Below are 20606 nucleotides of genomic sequence, written 5' to 3'. Positions count from 1 at the left end.
GAATCACAGAATCACTAGGTTGGAAAAGACCCCTTACATCATCGAGTCCAACCATTTCTATCTACCAATAAACCATATCCTTGAGCACCTCGTCTACCCATCTTTTAAATACTTCTGGGGACAGTGACTCAACCACCTCCCTGGGCAGCCTCTGCCAGTGCACAATGACCATTTTGGTTAATACTTTTTTCCTGATATCCAGTCTGAACCTCCTCTGGTGCAGCTTGAGGCCATTCCCCCTTGTCCTGTTCCCTGTCACTTGGGAGAAGAGCCCAGCTCCCTCCTCTCTACAACCTCCTTTCAGGTAGTTGTGGAAAGCAATAAGGTTTCCCCTCAGCCTCCTCTTCTCCAGGCTAAACAACCCCAGCTCTCTCAGCCGCTCCTTGTAAGACTTCTTCTCCAGCTCCTCACCAGCTTCACTGCTCTTCTCTGGACACGCTCCAGAGCCTCAACATCCTTCTGGTGGTGAGGGGCCCAGAACTGAACACAGTACTCAAGGTGTGGTCTCACCAGTGCCAAATACAGGGGCAGAATAACATCCCTGGACCTGCTGGTAACACCGTTTCTGATACAAGCCAAGATGCCATTGGCCTTGTTGGCCACCTGGGCACACTGCTGGCTCATGTTCCGTCAGTTGTCAATGAACACCCCCCCCCGGGTCCTTCTCCTCTGTGCAGCTTTCTAGCCAGACTTCTCCTATTCTGTAGCACTGCACAGGGTTGTTGAGCCCCAAGTGCAGGACACGGCATTTGGCCTTGTTAAACCTCATCCCATTGGTCTCATCCCATCAATCCAGCCTGTTCAGATCCCTTTATAGAGCCTCCCTACCCTCAAGCAGATCGACACTTCCACCCAGTTTAGTGTCATCCACAAACTTGCTGAGGGTGCGCTCAATGCCCTCATCCAGGTCATTGATAAAGACCTTGAACAGGGCTGGAGCCAGTACGGAGCCCTGGGAGACACCACTTGTGACCGCACTCCAGCTGAGTTAACTCCATTGACCACCACTCTCTGGGCCCGGCCATCCAACCAGTTTTCCACCCAGGAAGAGCATCCCCCCACCTCCCTGCTCCTTCATCCCGGGACCCCCGGAGCATCCCCACCCCGGGACCAGCATAGCATCTCCCCTCCGCTCCTGCATCCCGGGTTGAGCAGAACATCCCTGCTCCACTCCTGCATCCCACGACCAGCATAGCATCCCCGCTCCACTCCTGCATCCCGGGATGAGCAGAGCATCCCTGCCCCGCTCCTGCATCCCAGGACCAGCGTAGCATCCCCGCTCCACTCCTGCATCCTGGGGCGATGCGGAGCATCCCTGCCCCTCCTGGATCCCGGGACCAGCCGAGCTTTCCCCCCTGGCGCCTGCATCCCGGGACTAGCGTATCCCCGCCCCCCCGTCCCGGCTCCTGCATCCCGGCATGAGCGGAGCATCCCCCCCTCCGCCCCGCTCCTGCCCCCCCGGAGCCGCCCCGCCCCGCCGCCCCCCGCGCTCCCGGCAGAGGGCGCCGTGCGGCGCTGGCCCCGCCGGAGCGGAGCCGGGGCTGCCGGGCCGGGATGGGCGGGCGGCGGCTGCCGAGCTGCATCCCCGCCCCTGCGCCTGCGGGGCCGAGGGTGAGTGCGCTGCCCGCCCGGGCTCGCCCGCGGCGCCGCGCTCCTCCCCGGGCGCGCAGGAGGTGCGGCCGCCGCGCTGGAGGGGGGGAAGCGGCTGGGTCCGGGGCGGACGGACGGACAGACAGGCAGGCTGGCGGGCAGACAGACAGACAGAGCCGCCGCGCCGCGCGGGAGAAGTTGCCGTGGGTTTTTTTTTCTTTCTTTGGGACCGCTCCGGCTGGAATTGCTCGGGTCGCTGCGGGGATGGGGAGAGCTCTCGCCGGTCCCGGCTCCTCCGGGATGCCCGGCTTCTCCAGGGATGCCCGGCTCCTTGGAGGATGCGCCGTTCCTCCTGGGATGCTTGGCTTCTCCGGGAGTGCCCGGCTCCTCCAGGGGTGCTTGGCTTCTCCGGGGGTGCCCGTCTCCTCCAGGGGACTCCTGCTTTTTGGGGGGTGCCCGGTTCCTCCAGGGGAGCTCTGCTTCTCCGGGAGTGCCCGGTTCTTCCAGGGGAGCTCTGCTTCTCCGGGGGTGCCCGGTTCCTCCAGAGATGCTCGGCTTCTCCGGGAGTGCCCGGTTCCTCCAGGGAAGCCCTGCTTCTCCAGGGGTGTCCGGCTTCTTTGGGGATGCCCGGTTCCTCCGGGGGTGCCTGGCTCCTCCTGGGATGCCTGGCTTCTTTTAGGGGTGCCCGGTTCCTCTGGGCATGCTCGGCTCCTTCAGGGATGCCCTGCATCTTTCGGGGGTGCCCGGCACCTGCATGGTTGCCCAGTTCCTCCTGGGGTGCCCGGCTTCTTTTGGGGGTGCCCAGCTTCTTTTGGGGGTGCCCGGCTTCTCCAGGGGTGCCCGGTTCCTCCCGGAGTGCCCGGCTTCTTTTGGGGGTGCCCGGCTTCTCCAGGGGTGCCCGGTTCCTCCTGGAGTGCTCGGCTTCTTTTGGGGGTGCCCGGTTCCTCCAGGGATGCCCGGTTCCTCCCGGAGTGCCCGGCTTCTTTTGGGGGTGCCCGGCTCCTCCAGGGGTGCCCAGCTCCTCCAGGGATGCCCGGTTCCTCCTGGAGTGCTCGGCTTCTTTTGGGGGTGCCCGGCTGCTCCAGGGGTTCCCGGTTCGGGGCTGGAAGCGCCGTCGCCTCCCTGCAAAGGGTGGAAGTTTGGCTGCGGCGCGCCCCGGGCGGGGGGGATGCTGCTGCCGAGGGGGTATCGGGGAGCAGCGCAGCCTCTGCCCGCGGAGCCGCAGCCTCTCGGTCTGCGCTTTTGGTCGTGCAGCGCTTATAAAATCGTACTTTTTCACTCCCCCACCTCAGTCACAGGATTGAGAATGTATTTGAGTTTTTCCCTTCCGTGATTTTAAATAAGGTACCTCAAGACGCCTCTTCTTTAACCGTTCGCTACTTTGAATGTTTATTCTTTGCTGTGCTTGTCCTTTTATTCATTTTGTGAATTGTTACTCATTCAAGGTCAGGCCGTATAGAGTTTGGATTTGATTAGTGTGAAGATACGGATGAGGACTGGCGGTAGAGATGTTCCTTCCCTCCATCTCTCTTCCCTCCCTCCAACTCAGTGCCTGCCTGAGCATTTGGGGAGAAGGCTTTTAAGAGGATGGATGAGGGTCATAAAAGTCCTTGCTGACCGCTGCCTCCAGCCTTTTCCCTATAATTGAAATATGGTGTTTAATTCCTCTAATGAAATCAAAAAGTCAGCTTAAAGAATTGATTTTCTGAGGATGGGATTTTCGAAAGAAGCCGTGCAGGGGATGTCTTTATTGCGTGTGTGTGTGTGGGTGAGTGGGGAAATGTACCTGTTAGAGCCAGGGATCACTGGGATTATGTGGGAGAGGACACGGGGACTGAAAGAGCTTGTGTCACGCACGTGCCTTTGCTCAAGCGTTCAGCTTGCGTGATAAACTTCAGGGAAACTGGTTAAAAAAGTGGTGAACACTTTAGTTTCTGAAAGGATTTCAGTGGAGTGTAAGCAATGCCGTGACAAAGATAGAGGTGGCTTTAAATTGACGTGCCTGAGCCCAGGGATACTTCTCAAAGAAGAGAGGTACGGCCACGTCGAGGTGTGTGATGTGTGTGCGACGCTGTGCGTTGGCTTGGCTGATTCGTGGGGATGTGACCAGCTCAGAATGCTTAACGCCACGTCTTTGCCGAGTCGGTTTTAGAGTATGGTGGAAGTTACCGCTTTAACTGATGCGAATATCAACAAGAGGAGCGGGATCCTGCTGTAAGTCATGACAGTTTTGCTACTTTCTTTGGTGGGACCGGATGGAGTTTCACTGTTGGTTATTACAAACAGTAGTCGGGCACTGTTTTCAGCGAAGCCTTTTGTGCAGAATCAGGAAAGAGCTGGAGGTTGTACATTCTGCTTTTTTAATCTTGTTTGTGTGAGGGAAAGCAGTGTCTACTCATCTTCATACATGAAAACAGAGAATTCTTTTCAGATTGCAGCGTTAAAAAGCTTTTTCTGAAGAACTGGAAGTAAACACCACTCATTAGTAATCATCTCTTCTGCTTTACCATGATGATGTTTCAGAGATCCCATTTCACTCTGGTAATGGAAGACCAGAAGAGCTGTTGAGCTCCATCTGTATGCATTAGGGTAGGTGGTTGATTTGTACCCTGGGGCCATATTATCTGCTATTTCATTACTTCTAGATCAGTAATGATATTCAGGAAAACTGTATTTGTAGTGACTGCTTTCTAGGGACGTCTCTTCACTAGAAAGCGTTACTGATAAGGATCGCATTGACGCGTGTTTGCTGACACGCTGCTCTGGTAGGAGGCACTCAGACTGCTGCTTTTAGCTGCCTTTGATGGCACAAAAGTTCTGGGGTTTGTGAGTAAGGAGTGGGGATTCCCATGGGTCTCCTTGCGCTTCGGTATAATTTGTTTTATTTTTCCCTCTAAGCAGCGTTCAGTCTCTCATGTCTTGCCCTCAGACAGATGAGCAGAGCTCCCGTGCCTGTTTTAAACACTGTCTCCTTTTGTATTTGGGCACAGCGGCAACTATCGCAGAGGCTGGTTAACAGAGGAGAGCACGTGAGGAGCCTGAGCTGGAGCGAGTGAAACGTGCCAGATGCTGCAGGTACCCTGTGCCAAGCTCACTGCTGAATAAGAGCTCAGAGGTAGTGAGAGTGCGTTTTGGGGAGTGGAAAAAACAGGAGGTGGTTGCACTTCAGAAGGGTTTTCTTCCCCGTGGCTGTTGGTAGGTGGGCAGGAGGGTGGTGGTGGAAGATGTGCCGTGATGTGAATGGTCCTATCCAGGTGTCCAAGGCAACTAAGCTCATCTGGCTGCACAGTCTGTGAGCAAAAAGTGGGATAAGAGAATAATGATAAAAAATACTCTGAGCTGACAGCGCTGCCCCGACAACAGGAACACCCGTGTCTGTTCTGCTTCCCTGCCCTGCAATGCTGCTTGCGCCCCTATGCCTTAACCGAAAGGGCATGGGAAAGCTGAGCAACAGGGATGCTGTTGCAGATGAAAGAGGTGATGGAAATGCCTCCAGGCTGCTGTTCAGGGAGGCAAGTTCTCCGTTCTCCATTAGAGATCTACGCTGTGCTTTAATGGTGCGTACTGTGCTGGGTTCGGTGCTGTCGATGGGCTGGATGGGGGTGAAAGGAGAAACCTGTCTGCTCAAGCTGACTGGTGCAAAGGCAATTATAGGGACTTCTCGGGGCGTTTTGTAGGTGAGGGAAACTGTCCTGCTGGACTGCCTCAAAGTATATCCAAAAAGTATGTGTCTAGGTGGTCAATTGTCAGGAACTTTCTTGAATCTCGAGCGTTCATGTTTCAGTGCGGTGAGGCAAAAGCATTATTTTGATAAAACATAGCTGCTTTGTTGTTCATTAACACAACAGAAAATGAAAATTGGTCTTGTTCTGGCCGCAGTTTACAGGCTTCTGTGTTCCCGGTGTGGCTGAGGGAAGGAAGGGAGTGCTGCTGGGGCTGCCCAGGGGTGAGAGTTTATGTGGTTTGCCTGTAAACTCAAGGGGTTAAGAAGCTACGGATGGGTTGTCTTGCCTCATTATAATTTAGTTTCACGATACAAAAGAATCAGACTTCCTGGCCAAAAATCTGTTGCTGTTGTGGGTTTTCGCTTGCTGTGTTCTGGGTCCTGCCATGCTGTGATGTTTTGCCCACACGTCACTCCAGTTCTTTGCCTGAGCTTCAAAAAAAAAAAAATCTTACTTTATTACTGAGATAGCATTGGTAAAGCTTTTCTGTTATTTGCCCCGTGATCATGTAAAGTAAAGTAAGTGGGAGGGTGTGTTGTGAAATGGAAGTGTGATTGCTGGTTGAGGCGAGGGTGGTGCTGATGGATGCTGAACCCTGCTGTGCTCCTACTGGAAGCTGTGCATCCCACCACATCCAAAGCTGCTTCCAGGGTGGTGAGGAAGTGTGTACTGTGGCAGGGCAAAGAGGTAGAACACTATAGGCAAAATAAAGCACTGTTTATTTGGAAAAAAAAAAAAGTAAAATCCCAGGGGATATAAAAGTTGTGGCTCATTTAAAACCAGAAACTCTGCAAGGAATGCAGTTCTTTCTGCTCGCTCTGTGGGTCTGCTGAGGTCTGGGCTCTGAGTCACTGACAAACTGTCCTACCATAGTTCTGCGTCTAAACACAAGTATGCATTGTCTGCAGTCTTGTTCTGAACATGAGAACCAAAAAGTACTGTACTTTGAACTAGCGAGCTTACCATAAACATGCTGGTAATGCTGTATCTGCTTTGAATACCTCCTTATTGAGTCATCTTTAGGCATTCCTTTGTCCTTCTGCTGTATTTAGCTTAAACACTTGAGTATTAAGGACATGGTGCATCATTTTTTGTTGGAAATGCTTTTAGTTGCGCTTCCTTTCTTTTATGAGTTTTATTTGTTAAATTTTTATCCTGATTGAAACAAAAAAAAAATCTCATTTTTCGGGGAAAGCTTTTCTGATTGCTTCTCTTTTCTGTTGAGTCTCATCTAGCCAATGCTTATATTTTAGGTCTGAAAATAAGCTCTCTGCTTTAAAAGGGGGTTGTTTTTTTTTTCACCTGTACTCCCATAGTAGGTGGCTATTTTGAGAAAGTGTACGAAGCAGGTGAGAGAAAAGACATTCAAGAACTGAGAAAGCAAAGAAAGAAGTGTGTATTAATGGGGTAGTAAATTCTACCTGCTTAAGCTGTCTTCATTTTATCTGGTGGATTCTGCCTTCCTGTACTTGGCTGCCTATTACAGCACTTTCCCATCTGCTTAGGATGGGAAATGGGCTCTCTGTGGAGCTGCAGAGCGGAGCCGGAATGTGGATGTGTGTGATGCAGGGTATCCATGCATGTACTGGGCCGGCTGTAGCGGAGACGGGATAACACAGGAGATGTTAACTCTGCTCCAGTGTCGCTGGGTGATGCCGAGTGCCCCTTGGTAAAGACAGGGCATGCAAATCCAGTTGGAGTGCAGTAAAGTATGAAAAGTATTTCAGCTGAGGTGATGTGACCTGAAAGGGCAGGATGAATGAGGAGAGAAGGAAAATAAATGGCTTTATAAAAGGAACAGACTTCTAAAACTGCCTAAAAACTACTAGAAAGTGGGGAAATGCTCAGTCTCCAGACTCAGTTGTTGAAAGTGTGGACACTTCTGCAGAAAAGGGATATCCTGGTAGTGAATAGTGAATATTTTTGAAGGTTGGAGATGGTCTAAAATTAATGCGTCAAGTTTCTGGTTCCAGCTTTGCTCAGAGTGAGCAGGACTCCTTTTCTCTCTTCAGTTGCCAGGAATGGCCAGAAAGATGCTGCGTGCATTTGGCTCTTTCAGAGTGGCACAGCCTTCCAAAAGAAAGGAAGCAATCTCTTCAGTTGTTAGGTGTAATTGTGGCTGTTTCTGATCCATCTCCCACCGTAGCTTGTACTTCATTTTGGCATCGTTTCAGCACATGGTGAGAGCAGCGTGGTTTCTGTCTGCTGTGTTTTGAGCAGGAGATGGCAGAGAGCAGAACTCGCCAGAGCAGAGTTTGCAGGGTGTATAAATATATATATATATTAAAAAATGGTGTAGGTTTTTTTTTATGTACATGTATAACAGGAGAGCGATAGTCTATCTCCAGACAGAAGTTTTTTTCTTTGCTTAGGTACCTATTCTCACTGAATTGCTGGGTTTTCATTGCAAAATTGATGTCAGCAGATGGTAGAAAGCCGAGCAGTGAGGCTGAGGTTGCTGCAGTATGGGGGTGATGACTCCGTGGCATTCATGTATGCCTCTGAGATACTTAGAAATCTGTAGGCTGCAAATATTTATGATTCTGTAATTGGTTTCAGATGTCTGTAGTAAACACAATATACAGCTTTAGTAACAGTGAGAGCAGTGGACTCTGTAATTGCAAGTATCTCTACCGATGATGTACAGTTTATGTAGCATCAGTTTTTAGTGTGTGATATTCATTCATGAAAAAGAAATCCTGGGAGTTGGGAGGGCTCGACAGATATGGCAAACTTTATTTTACAAAACCATCCCAACAGAAATACAGCAGGATTTCTTCTTGAGTTTCTTTGTTGTTGTTGTTGGGGGTTTTTTTTGTGCCTTATTTTGCTACTTAAAAATACAGCTGTGCTCCATCTCTACAGCCAGGGAATTAACCTGTCCTGTGCAGGAATATGTACTGAATTATATTACAGCTGTTAATAAAACGGAGAATACGCCCACAGCAAAATATGTAATGGATGGAAGAGTGACCTGAAGATGTAGCACCATAAAGGTGAGTGCAATTCAGCTGCTAATGAATGGGATTAAAACTCGTGTTTCTGAGCGAGGGAGGCTTTCCACTGGGATGAAGTCTGTTTTCTGGCTGGCTTTTTGTCTCTAGTGGGTGGAAACAGAGCTCTCTTCCAGAATCTTTCTGAGGCTCAGCACGGATGATTTGTATTCTCCTGGAGAGTAATTTGTCAGGAGATGAACAGCAATATGCTCTGTGTTTGCTGGAACAGCAAAGACAAGTCCAGTTAAAGACTTATTTTTGGGGGTAAAGTAATTTTTAAACTTTCCATCAAAAAAAAGTCATAAATACCTGTGCTTGGCCTAGATTTTTTTCCCTCTCAAGTACTTTAGTGGCAAGTTCAGGTGCTGCGTGATACGGAGCAGCCTAGAGCTTCCATTTGGAGAGGGCACTACTTGGTCTGTGGAGACTGTCTTCCTTGTGAAAGGTCACTGGATTAGAAACGTAATGATTTGGGGAACTTGCTAAATTTTGTCTAAACATCACCGGATTGAATTATATTTTTTTTGAAGTAAAACTTTATTTCAAAATGGAATTTGAAACAAAATTAGCAAAAGGTTAAATTTCCCTGAAATGAAGGAGTGATTTTTCTGGAATAAAACTTTGCTGCCTCTAAATGGAAGCTTTGGTATTGCTTTCTAGCAGAAGCAAGAAAGAAAAGCATTCAGTTCTAGTTCAGTTCTTATTTTGGGAAGGGAGGTGTTTGTTTTTTTCCTTTTGTTTTCTGTTATCCCCCAGTTTATTCACTGAACAAGAAAGCTCATTAATCTCCAGGTCCAGCTGTGGGAGTGTAGAGGATTGCTGTTTTCCTGTTGCTTCTTCTCCCAAGTAACAAGTGATAGGACAAGAGGAAATGGCCTCAAGATGCACCAGGGAAGGTTTAAATTGGATATTAGGAAAAATTTCTTTACTGAAAGGATGGTGAAGCGTTGGAACCAGCTGCCCACGGAAATGATGGAGGTGTTAAAAAAGCGTGTAGATGTGGCGCTTCGGGATGTGGTTTAGTAGGCACGGTGGTGTGTTGATGGTTTCACTTGATGATCTTGGAGATCTTTTCCGACCTTAACAACTCTGATTCTGCTTTGGTGTTAAGCTGGAAATTATTCTCTCTCCACCTTCTTCACTGTTATGTCCAAGTTAGATGTTAAAACCATATATTGATAGAGTAGCTCTCAAATAACTTATCTTCTGTGATTTCTGTTAACACTTCTCAATTCTAGGTGATGCTCTGGTTCATTTTTTGTATCTCTGGAGCTTGGGGCTGGAATCTGGTAAGGAAAGATTTCTTTGCAATGATTGCTTCAGTACCTTCTTAATTTGACTTGTTTGGTCAACACAGAGAGATGTGAAATGAATCAGAGATGTTTGGTCAGTGTACTGAAATGATCAAGAAGAACGTGGCTGGGACAATGCACTCTGCTAACCTGATGGAAAAATGGGCAAATATAGAGAAGGTTTACAAGCTGAGAGGGAATGGTGACATAAATATAGTAGAAAGTATTTAAAATAATGGATAATTGCTCATACTAGGAAGCTTGCAAAGACAATGAAAATTGGTATTAGGACCGTGGAAAAGGAGATGTGTGAGTGACAGCCAGGAGATGGTGGCAAGTGGGAATAGAGATGGCTATGACCAGAAAGAGTTTTGGTGAGTGAAAAGGAGGCAGAGGAGAGACAAACAGGAGAGCTGATATCAAGAAACAGATTCGAACTGCAAACATGTTCAGAAAGCAAATGGGTTGAAGCCTCTGAATAGCAAGGAGGGAAGAAAAGATGTGAAAAAGAGACATGATGCAGCTTCGATTTTAGTGAGCTGCTACAAAAAGAGGATGATTTGTGTCACTCTGACCAAGATGGAAATAGGAACTAGAAAGCAGAAGAGAAACTTTAATGAACAAACGAGATGGAGACAGAAATGATGGAAGCACATCAAGATTTGTGTTTTTCCTTAAAATATGAAACCTGCTACTCCCACCCTTCCAAAAGCCACCGCCCCCCCTTTATATATTTAGGCACATCAATGGTGATATATCATGTCAAATTTGTTTGATATATCTGCTTATACGATGTCCAATTTTGGCAGGAAGTATAACAGTAATTACATTTACTGTCAAGTTGATTGCCTCTTCCCTTGTGCAGCGCTGGCTGAGGCACAGCTTGCTCTCTCTTTAAATAGGTATAACTTTTTCCATGGCTATTTGGAGAGGTCTTGGCTGTGGAACACCCTTTCTCGGGGCTAGAGAAATGGTAGCTTGCCAGTCTTCCAGATAAGCTGTAATGAATTTCATATCAGGATAGGTTTAATGCAGAACAGTATTGATGGACTGGAATGATCAGATTTGGTGTGTTTTTTTGAGAGAGAGAATGGGAAGAGTAGGCTATTTGGTGTTTTTTTTGGGGGGGTGCAAGGTATTTGGCACCTTGTAGAAAGTGGCATATGCTAATTATACTTTGAAAATAAAGTACAAGAATAAAGTACAAGGTGCTTTTGTGGGGGTAGTTCTGAAAAAGACGTGCTTTCATGGTTTTCTAGGTATCAGTCTCTGTGTTTGGTGATTTAAAGGTACAAATTCAATGAAGACAACAAATAACCAAGTATATTTTGATTCTGGGATGCTCCTTATGATTATTCGTGAAAGAGGCAACAGGGAAGCTGAGTAAATAATTTTGTGGGGAAGAAAAGGAGATGGGAAGACTAACTGGGAAGTGGTGATAACAGGAATAAAGACAATGGAATGCAGCACCGTGACTACACTGCAAGTAATCATAGCAAAAGTCATCCTTCTGCAGGGGATGATGAGAGGGAATGCAGTATGGGATGCAAAATTTCATGCAGCTATGAAAGCATTTTAAAAGTAGTTTGCTAAAATACCTCTGGAAGGAGAGCATTTAAACTGAAGTGATTTGGAAGGGCAGGCAGAATTTGGGAAGCATCCGATCCCGCGGAGGAGCACATTTGAAGGTGAGAACTTTAGGAATGACTTTTTCAAAATTGACTCCAATTTGTGGTTAGGATTAATGCATGTCTGCCTTTAGGAAGACACAAATAGTTACCATTTTCTGCTAAACTTGAAAAGAAAAATCTGAATAACACTACTGGGACTGAGAGCTAAAGGTTAGAAACTTTGAATAGCAGCATTAATTGCTCCCTTTAAAGGATATAAAGGATCAGTGTCTTTATGGGCTTGCCTAAGGATGAGAGCAGTATTAATGCCAGTAAGTGATGACACAGCAAGACTCGAGAAGTTGGGGAACAAGTTTTTTTCCTTGTTACTCCAAACTAAGATCGATGTACTGGTTACGTGGGTGTTAACTGCTTGAAGTATTGCAGCAGTATTTCAGTCGTGTGCTGTGTTTAATACTTTCTATTCCATTGCCACTGACATGTAGGATCAAACGTCAAGAAATATTAATAGCAGGATTAGATATTGCAGCACATCACTGTGTTGCCTTGGGTTGTCCAGGGAAGGGATACTTTTTCTAATTTTTGAAAATTTGGCTCAGTCTCTGCCAGATTGTTATTGCAGCCTTTCAGTAAATGATGCCACACTTAATTTTCCATCTTTGTCATTGTTTTCGAGTTGTGCTCCCTTCTCTTAGTTGATGTTTTAATGTTCCGGACTCCTATTAAAAGGATATGGTGACTTAGAATGTGTGAATTATCCTGTGCGTGCTCCTACTGTGTTGCTGAGCTCTTATCGTTAGTTCAGGCTATATTGGAAAAATGTAAATATTGAGGAAACCAGTGACATATGATAGCTCTTGCTATTGAAATGCGTTATGGTTTTTCGGCGTGGCAATAATTTTTAAGAAACTTGGATTTCCATAGCTGCCTGTAAAATTCTGTATAATGATAATGAAACTATTTCTGCTTTCCTTCTCTCACTAATATATTCAGAAGATTACTTGCATGCTTATTCATGCAAGCAAGGATTCTGGAAATCAGAAGTTTCCCAGTGTGGCAGAAAAAAATAGAAAGCTGTGTTGTGCCTACAGTTATGTTTGCAAAAGAATCCTCATTGTACAGACACTTGATGCTAACAATTTTCTTGGGCTTTCCTCACTCCTGAGACGCTTTCTCTATGCTTTCCCTTCCTCACTGTGTAGTTTGGAAAAATTCCTATTGTGTCTAGGGAATAAGGAGAGTTGTGGGGGAGGTATCGTAATGTGCAAACCAGAATGTTTTTTAAATACATAAATTGGTTTAAGTTCATGGCTGCAGGTTGCAAATTGTTTTGTTGTTGTCTTCATTGTAAATGTGCTTGTTGATGATCTGTGGAAAATGATTGAGATTTGGCTTTTTCAGCTTAAAAAAAAGTACTTATCGGCCAAGTGCTTTTTTAGTCTTATGTTCCTAGGAGTTTGCCTTCACTGGGGTGTTTTTTTGGAGATCGTAAGCAAATCCCGTTGGACTATGTAATGATGTATTTGGATTAAGTTTCCTCCCTCTTGCATTTTCTGCAGGAAAATGTATTTTTCTGTTAGTCTGGTAGATAGTTGTATGGGATAGATAACTTGAAAGAGGGGGGAAAAAAAGACTACTCAATGAAAAAGTAGTTGAATGTGTCTGACCTGAGTTGAGTGCTATGGGATGGCTCAACTGTCTTTGAGTATGAACTGATAGATGTGTGTAAAGCTGGAATTTATCATTTTGCTTTTAAAATAGCAAAAGTCTCCCAGGCAATTCTACTAAATTCCAGAAAATTTGAGGGAGGAAAGGTGGGGAGCACACTTCCTCTCCTTGCCCTGCCCAGCTGGCTCCTCCTTAGGCTGAGCGCAGGTGACATGTTGTGAAGCTGATGGATGGAGCTAAGAAGCTTTTGATGCTGGTGCTCATGGATGGCGTGTGGTAAGTAAAACATGAAGTCGCATACAAAAGAAGGTGAAAAACTTGTTTCCAATGAAAAATACTGCAAACTGTAGCGATATATCGTCAGACTACATAGATGATCTTGGTTTTTTCTTTTGCTCTTTATCTCTTAGTTTCATGAATTCTGTGAGGGCAATGTGGGCTCGCTATTGGATCAAAGATGAATGAAGGGAAACAAGCTTCAACTCAACTTTAGATACTTCAAGTATTTCATTATAGTAAGCATATTTAAAAAATCGTAGCTGATGTTTGGCTGAGTCAAGACTTATGTGCTCAGGATGGACAGTGAATACCCCATTAGGCAGTTGTTCAAAATTTGATGTTGGCACTGTAGACTGATTTTTTGTACTAACAGCACCTGCAGTTGCACATTATAGAAAATATTTACATTTTCTGTGGATTCAAAGCCCCCAAAATAAATAATTGCAAATTGAAATACTAGCAGCCTGGCAGTGTATTTAAGCTTGCTCTGTGGATTACTGTTATGTTTGTTTGCTGTCTGGAGATGCTGCTAGCAGAGCTGAAAAACCTCTGAGCTGATTGTTATCAAGCTTTTAAAAGGAGTAGCAAAGTATGAGGATCAAATTCTGTCTGAAATCTGAGTATCTATTTTTTGATGTGAATGCACCTAAAACTTTTTAAAATAATACAGTAACTAATGCCTGACCTTTTAATTAAAACTTTACTAGTTTTTTTAGGTGTTGGATTTGTCAAGATATTTTTCCAGTGTAATGCTCTCAGTAGCAGAGCTTTTTGTATTCTCCTCGACGGATAAATGATTAATGGTCTCAACACTGCCTTCTGGATCACCTTGTAAGAGGTCTCCTTCATCAATCTGGCAAGGGGATTGTATGGCAGTTTGCACCCTAATTACAGTCCCCAGCTGGGGATGTGCTGCTTAACAGATTACTTGTAGCAGAAGTGCAGTCGGCGCGGATATAGATGACCATGGAGTTGTTTGACACTCAGGTGCAACAATTAGATTTCCTTGCTGGAAGAAAAAAAATCCACTTCAAATAAACAGTGTAACAGATAAAAATGTTAAGCTGGAATTAACTCTGTATCTTAAAGGTTTAATAACAGCAGTTCTGTGTTCCCCGGTTTTCATCTTTCCCCTTCTCTTGCAGTCTTATAGACGAGGACAGTATTGCAAGCCAGAAATTATATTACTGCTAGAAACATTAAGGTATTCCACAGGGCAAGACAAAAGTGATTCAAAAGGTGCTTTTACAGATAATAAGTTTTAGCGTGGAACAGTTTACCCAGAAGACAACAGATTCTTTCTGGTGGTCTGTCGTTATTGTTGGCCTTTTTTCTGGCTCATTTGTGGTGTAATGCTGCTACTCAATTAAGATGTATTTCAGTAACAACTATGAAAGACAACTGCCCTGCTCCCACCAAGCACGTTGCTAAGCATATACGTATATGCTTATTGCTCAGGCTGACAAATATGAGCATGTTGCTGAGAAACAGCTTATTTAAGGACTAAGGCACGGAAGAAAGCTTGCACAGCATCCAGCCAAATACAAAAGCGAAGTGCCTGTCTTGGTATTTGCCAGTGAGAAGATTTAGTGCTTTGGAAGGATGTAATTGCAAAATCATTTTGCATATATATATATATATATATATATATATATATATATATATCAGTGTTACAGTAGTCAAGATTGCCAAATCAGATAACATTGTGAATATCTTGGTAATCTGGATTTTTTTTAAAGCTTTATTTTTGGGACCTGGTTAATTTTTTAAAATTTATTTTAAATTTAGTAAAAAGTCTGAGGATTGTCTGAGTTACTGATAACTTCCCACTGAGTGATGTACTTGAAGGATAAAGGCAATGAAAAGGGGTAGAAGTAGACTGATGCAAGCGGTAGAAAACTTGCACCATTTGGGCTTACGTCCTGAAGAGCTGGAATTGAAGAACTATTTGTGTTTATGAAAGCAGAAACCTTTAATTTTGCGGTGGCTGCTGTGACTGTGTGGGTGTGTATATTTGACTTTATTTAACTTGAAAGAGGGGGAAAAAAAGACTACTCAATGAAAAAGTAGTTGAATGTGTCTGACCTGAGTTGAGTGCTATGGGATGGCTCAACTGTCTTTGAGTATGAACTGATAGATGTATGTAAAGCTGGAATTTATCACTGTCTTTTCCTTGTTTTGGAAGAAGCCATCCCTAGTTTTCACTCCAGGTGATGGTCAGATAAAAGCTTGTTACGGTGCGTTTACTCTTCCTGGGTTTCCTTCCCCATAAGAAATGGAGGAGTTGACTCTAAAGTTGTTATATTATCTGGAAATCATATGTGCTGTATGGCGAAAACACTTCTGAGAGAACAACCTGAAAGGCTCCGCTACCTTTCATGCGGGTTTGTGATCAGCTGAAACTCGTGGCGTTCCCATGTTTTGGTTCCCATTTGTTTCTTTGGCTCCCATCAGAAGTGAGCAGTCCTTCCATGCTTCATCCTCTCATAGGCTGCTCAACTTTTCTTTATTTTCCTGGTAAAAAGCGGGTGCGATATTTCCTTCGTATCAGTCTTTCAGATGTGATAGCAACATGGTTTGGTGTCCATGTGAGCATCCATCACTCTTCTGTTTGCAGAAGCAATTGGAAGCAAATGACCCAGGACATCATTATTACTCATATTTTGTGGGGTTTTTTTTTCAGTCCTGCAGCTTCAGCTCCTTATTTGAGCTGCGTTGACACGTTACGAAACAACACAGCTTGGTCTGTAGTTGTGCATATTAATTGCCAAGTGATGCACTGCCTCTCACTGATCTTGTTTTTCTTTTGGCAGTTCTCTCATGCATTTGTCCTGGAACAAAACCTCGTAGGTACTCAAGAGGAAAACGTTTTCTCCTAAATTATTTTTGCAAATGGAACCCCTTTCTTCACACTGTCTGAAGACTTTGTCTTGGCTGCAAGCCTGAGAGATTTAAACATTTGCTGTGCCTTTTATTGTTCAAACCTGTGCAGCATATTTTAAGTGTGCGAGCAGTCTGTCAAGTTATTAGAAATCATTACCTTGCCACAGAGTTATTGAATGGATGTGAAAACAGGTGTTTGTCAGATTTTACCTTCTGGACTGAATATTTTTGATGTTGCGGGAACTTTTATCTGCAGTCAGCCGTTGTGCTTTGTATCGGAGAAGGCTCGATTCGCATAATCTGAGCAATCAGGGAGCAGAGATGCGGTTCTGTGATTCATAATTGAAATTTAGCCTTTAGATTAACTTCATTAGTATGCTGTTGAACAAGGACAGGGTGTTAATAAATGAAAAAATCCTTCTGAGTTTAAGCACCGACTGCCACAATAGGTCTTTGCAGTTCATGAGGAATCTTTTATTTTTGCTGTGACAGCATTATTTGAGATTTGACCGTGATATTTTTGTCTTTATTCGTCAGAATATTCCCATACTGAGTGAAATAGTGAAAGGTTTTATTTAATGTGAGGTTAAACTCAAAATTCTTCTGGTAAAGCCATGTTTATGAGCCATTCTGAGATGAAGAAAAGGAGCTTTAGAAAATAGGCTTCAGTTTCCCTTCTAACTGGTAATTAAGAGTAATGAGTGAAACCTCACTTGTCATCTTAAAATACTCAACACTTTCTGGGGAAGTAGAAACTACACAATCTTCAATCATCAGACAGTAGACTTGTAAATGTTTGTACCTGTTTATCCTGTGTATACTGAGATGAAAAATACTAACTTCTGGCTTCCATATTCCAATTACTTTGTGAATTCTTGATCTTGACTTTCATTGCTCATTTTTTTTGGGTCTGAATTTGCTTGAGATCATAGTTCAGCAAAACACTCACTAGTGCTTGGGCACATGTTTTGAGGTTACTTGGACTTCGGGTAGCTTATTGAAGCTGACCTCCATTCCCAGAGAGGTGTGCTGCTGTAATGCATTCTATCATGCGATGCATTATATCAGTGCATTTAAAATCTCCAGCCTTTATAGGTTGCAGAGGGTAAACAGAGTGACGGAGGATGAGGAAAAGGCTGAGGTACTTAATGCCTTCTTTGCTTCAGTCTTAAATAGTAAGACCAGTTGTCCTCCGAGTGCCCAGCTCTGTAAGCTGAAAGACAGGGACAGGGAGCGGAAGAAAGACTCCATAATCCAAGATGAAATGGTTAGCGACCTGCTACACCGCTTGGACACACACGGAAGTATATTGAGTCGAATGGAATCCACCCGAGGGTGCTGATGGAGCTGGTAGAAGTGCTCACAAAGCCACTTTCATTTATCATCAGTCCTAGCAGAATGGGGAGGTCCCGGTTGACTGGAGGTCAGCAAATGTGAGACCTGTATACAGGAAGGGATGGAAGGAGGATCCAAGGAACTACAGGCCTTTCAGCCTGACCTCAGTGCTGGGGATGATTATGGAGCAGATCATCTTGAGTGCCATCATGTGGCGTGTACAGGATGACCTGGTGTTCAGGTTTTAGGTTCTTGGTTTTAGGAAGAGCAGGACCTGCTTAACTGACCTGATCTCCTTCTATGACAAGGAGACCTACTTAGTGGATGAGGTAAAGGCTGTGGGTGTTTTCTACCTAGACAATAATAAATCCTTTGACACCATTTCCTGTGGCATTCTCCCAAAGAAACTGGCTGCTCATGACTTGGACCAGAATACTCTTTACTGGGCAAAAAACTGGCTGGATGGCTTGGCTCAAAGACTTGTGGTGAACGGAGCTAAATCCAGTTGGAGGCTGATAACAAGCTCCAGGGCTCAGTGTTGGGGCCATTTCGGTTTAATATCTTTATCAGTGATTTTGGATGAGGGGATTGAGAGCTCCCTCAGTAAGTCTGCAGACAACACCAAGTTGTGTGGGAGTGTTGATTTGCTTGAGCGCTGGAAGGCTCTGCAGAGGGATCTGAACAAGCTGGATCGATGGGCCACTGGCAAGTGTAGGAGATGCAACAAGGCAAAGGGCTGGGTCCAGCCCTTGGGCCAAGACAACACGATGCAACGCTGTAGGCTTGGGGGCGAATAGCTGGAAAGCTGCCTGACAGGAAAGGTCCTGGGGGTGTTGGTTGACAGCCAGCTGAACATGAGCCAGCGGTGGCCCAGATGGCCAAGAAGGCCAACAGCATCCTGGCTTTGATCAGAAATGGCATGGCCAGCAGGAGCAGGGAGTGATTGTGACTCTGTATTTGGCACTGGTGAGACCACACCTTGAATCCTGTGTTCAGTTTTGGACCCCTCACTACAAGAAGGAATTTGAGCTGCTGGAGCGTGTTCAGAGAAGGGCAATAAGGCTGATGAAGATGTTGGAGCACAAGTGTTGTGAGGAGTCGCTGAGGGAGCTGGGGTAGTTTAGCCTGGAAAAAAGGGGCTGAGGGGAGACCTTATTACTGTCTACAACTCCTTCAAAGGAGGTTGTAGCAAGGTGGGTGCTGGCTTCTTCTCCCAAGTAAAAAGTGATAGAATGAGAAGAAATGGTCTCAGGTTTAGGGAGGTTTAGGTTAGAAATAATTTCTTCACTGAAAGGGTTGTCAAGCACTGGCACAGGCTGCCCAGGGAAGTGAGTCAACATCTCTGAAAGAATTTAAAAGACGTGTAGATGTGGTGGTTAGGCACGTGGTTTAATGGTGGACTTTGTGGTAGTAGCTTAACGGTTGTACTTGATCTTAAAGGTCTTTTCCCACCTAAATGATTTGTGAGTCTCTGTATATCGCACAGTAGCCCAGATGCTATCAGTGTAGAAGGGAGTGTTCAGACTTCTCCAGGTGGAGTTTTCTTGCATGAAATAAAGGTTAATGTAGTTGAACTTCTAACGACTGTGCTGTAACTGTGAGGAAGTTGTTATTGTTTTTATTTGTTAGGCTATTTTTTATTTTTATATAATGTTTTATATGCTTTGCATAGTTTTATGGATGATTTTGATTCTCATTTGTTGGTCATAGAGCAGTGCTAAGAAAGTAAGTTCAAGAAAAAACCCTATTGTCAGGAATGCAATAGAAGAGAGTAATATTAGGAATTTTTTGTCCCTTCTCATCCTCACAGTTGCCCTTTATCTCCCTAAAACCTGTATCAGAATGGGTTAAGTTGTCTGTACATATGCTCTTCAGTGGAGAGTTGTGCACTTGATGTGCTCCTCTGCTTTGAGGTGGTGTGGCGTCTGCTTCTGCAAGAAAGAGTTATGAATTTAGCTTTTTTTTTTTTCCTACATGCAGCCTTGAGGGAAGCGCGGATTGCTGAACAACAGAGTGGGTTGGTGTCAAGTGCTTGAGAGGTTGGGAGCTGAGTTTGAACTCCTTAGAGTGTCTGTGTAGGCTTGAAGAAGTCTAACTCTGGGGACCTTCGTGGCTTACTGCAGCAGAGAGTCTGGGGTAAATGCAGTGGTGGTGTTGGAAACTTTGGAGTAGAAAAATGAAGGGAAAAGCAGAAGGTGTTCATTATAACTAAAGTGATGTGCTGGTCTTTAAGTATTTGTGAAAAGTGTATCAGGAGATTGTGATCTCCTGACACGCGTGAATGGGATATAGAATATTATTCATGTTACACTTTTCCATAGGGTTTGGAGTGGAAGGAGGACTTAAAACGCTGAAATATGTGACTGAGAAAAGATTAGCTTGTATGAAGCAGTTTAGGATATATAGAATTCAATGATTTCCCTTATTTTCTCCTATGGAAGACCAGTCCTAACCAGCAGAAGTAGTACTCGTACCAGAATGTCTTAATTCTTACAAAAAGCTACTGGTGGGAAACCTTAACTTCAGATGGACTGCTGGACTACAGAGTGGGGAGGACATGAAAGTTTCGCCCTTGCTAGTTTTAGCTTACTGCAAAGGCTTTGTGAAATAAATGAAATATTTGACCTCTAGAAGGATCCATGCCCCAAAATATAACATAAAAATTGTGTTTAAAACTTTTTTCCTCCGGAAGATAAAATTTTGACTGTTTACTGTGCCTTTGAGCAGCATCTAGAGTATAAAGTACTGTATTTTGTTTTAAAAAGGGAAGCCTAATCTGTAAGAGCTTACATTTTTCTAAGAGAAAAACATGAATAGAGAAAGAAGAGAAAGAGAAAGAAGTAAATTGGACAACTGTGGAGTTCAGATAACATTTAACTGTAGTCTGGTAGTACAAATTTTGAATGATGAACTACCAACTTGAAGAGCAAAAGATAAACTCTGTCATCCCGTAATTGTTAATATTATGCTCAATAGATGCCAGGAGAGCAAATGGAGTTTATGACAATACTTAAATAAAGGAAGATGATGATGGCTTTGGTTCACCTAATGAAGTGGGATTTCTGGTAGGAAAATATTGTGAGAGAAGTAAAAACAATCTAAAGAGGTGGGGGAAAAAAAAGAAAAAAAGTCTTGTTTGCTTTTCAGGAAACCACTTTTGATACTTAATTTCAGCAAGATGCTGGATAAATGTAATAAACTCCCTGG

The 20606-nt window shown here is 44.5% G+C and overlaps 1 protein-coding gene across 6 annotated transcripts in view; it reads left to right on the top strand.

The window, feature by feature from the left end:
* The window catches only part of THSD7B (thrombospondin type 1 domain containing 7B), a 395032-nt gene that overhangs the window by 57907 nt on the left and 316519 nt on the right, over positions 1–20606 (top strand). Inside the window, exon 1 of one of the 6 annotated variants that reach the window (XM_054070665.1) lies at positions 1531–1611. The exons of 1 other annotated variant lie outside the window; for it this stretch is intronic. The gene's annotated coding sequence lies outside the window, so the exon portion shown is untranslated. 4 more of the 6 variants (XM_054070666.1, XM_054070663.1, XM_054070669.1 and 1 more) reach the window with 4 other exon arrangements.

Source organism: Cuculus canorus, chromosome 6 (genome assembly GCF_017976375.1).
Source record: "Cuculus canorus isolate bCucCan1 chromosome 6, bCucCan1.pri, whole genome shotgun sequence".
Taxonomy (NCBI): domain Eukaryota; kingdom Metazoa; phylum Chordata; class Aves; order Cuculiformes; family Cuculidae; genus Cuculus; species Cuculus canorus.
Note: the sequence above shows the minus strand (reverse complement) of the source record. Positions and strands in the feature narration are given on the sequence as shown.